The 1,498-nt window shown below is 39.2% G+C and overlaps 1 protein-coding gene across 2 annotated transcripts in view; it reads right to left on the minus strand.

Annotated features, from left to right (window-relative positions):
- Nucleotides 1-1,498, minus strand: part of znf362a (zinc finger protein 362a) — an 11,487-nt gene that overhangs the window by 9,808 nt on the left and 181 nt on the right. The window lies entirely within an intron of this gene.

Genomic DNA, 1,498 nt, shown 5'->3' on the forward strand with positions numbered 1-1,498 from the left:
CCAAAAGTCTGTTTCCCATTCACATACTCAGCATGCTCATTGATTTTCCATAAGGATGGCTGAGGAGCTGATATGAGCCCCCCCCCCCCCCCTTTTTTTTTTTTTTACTTTTACAAAACCTTCGATAAGTAATAATTAACTAAGGGCTTTATTAAAGGCTGTTAAACATTTAGTGATGTTTTATAGATCCCTTTAAACAGATTTTGGGTTGTCAGGTTGTGAATAATCTCTTTAAAACAGACTACAAACAACTGCAGACCTGATGGACTGAAAAACCCCTTTATCAATGACTTATTATCATTTATAACTGGAGACTTTATAACTTTTTAACTGGACTTTTAATAGATTGCCAACATGTGTAACTAATACCAGTCAGAGAGAGTTTACACAACCTGGCAACCATAAGCTTATTACGGATCTATAAATCATTACTAAATCATTAGTTCCTTAATTAAGCCATTTGTTACAACTTATATACCCTTATAAAGGATAAAAGAAAGCAGTACTTAAGTTATAAAGACATAGGCTACATGCTGTTATTATTATTACATAAGAGGAATCTATATCTATGCTCTCTGATCTGCTATAATAATCCTACGGATGGCCATTGGTCAGGGTCAAGTGTTACCACAATGATGTGCAGGTATAGCACGTCTTTTGCAGACTAGAAAACTATTTTTAAATCCCAACAGTTGAGCTTCAAAAAGCAGCTTCAGTGTAATAAAACAGAGATCAGATCATCACTGTTACATCACCTGTAGAAAGAAATACAAAGTCCATCCCTGAAGCAAAAGTTAGGGTTAACTCCCCCCCCCCCTTTTTTTTCTACCTGCTGTGCTGTATTATTCCTCCGTTTAAAAAAAAAAACCCAAAAGAAACAGAAACGTTTAAAAGATGTTTCAATGTGAACCCGAGCAGGTTTTAAATAAGAGCATCTCCTCCTCCAGAGATAGAAACGATCCTCCGCAGCGCCCTCGGTCTGTTCGCCGCCTCTCCCACATTCTCAGACAGTTTATTAAAAAATTTCAGACAAAAGGAAAACAAAAATGGCAGCCCTGTCTTATTTTTATAAGCACTGGACGCCATATTCTGCAGATCCGAATATTATAAAGAGACGATTCTCCGGATGCAGTCAAACGCTTCGTGCGATGCGTCGGGATGTGGCATATTTGCATTAAGCGTACGAACGATTGTTTACTTTGATTTGCAGGTTTGAATAGCCCGGCTTGAGGAGGGGGGAGAAAAAAAAACGCCTGACACTTCCTACAACAATCATCATGCCTTTGCTGAATGCTCTGAAGCTGCTGAGCCATAAATCCAAATGTCGACGTTAATACAGGCGCGTAATGAAAGCTTTTGCGTGCACGGCAGCGGGGAAAGAAATCGGTCTTTTTATCACCTCTGCGCTGCAAAATGCTCCTTCTTTTTTGTTACAACTTTTGCATGACTTAAATAGAAACGGTGACGAAGCGACACGGCACAGAGAGAGAGAGAGAGA

This window comes from Morone saxatilis, unplaced genomic scaffold, assembly GCF_004916995.1.
Source record: "Morone saxatilis isolate NCDOM2014 unplaced genomic scaffold, NCSU_SB_2.0 Contig18, whole genome shotgun sequence".
NCBI classification, from domain to species: Eukaryota; Metazoa; Chordata; class Actinopteri; family Moronidae; genus Morone; species Morone saxatilis.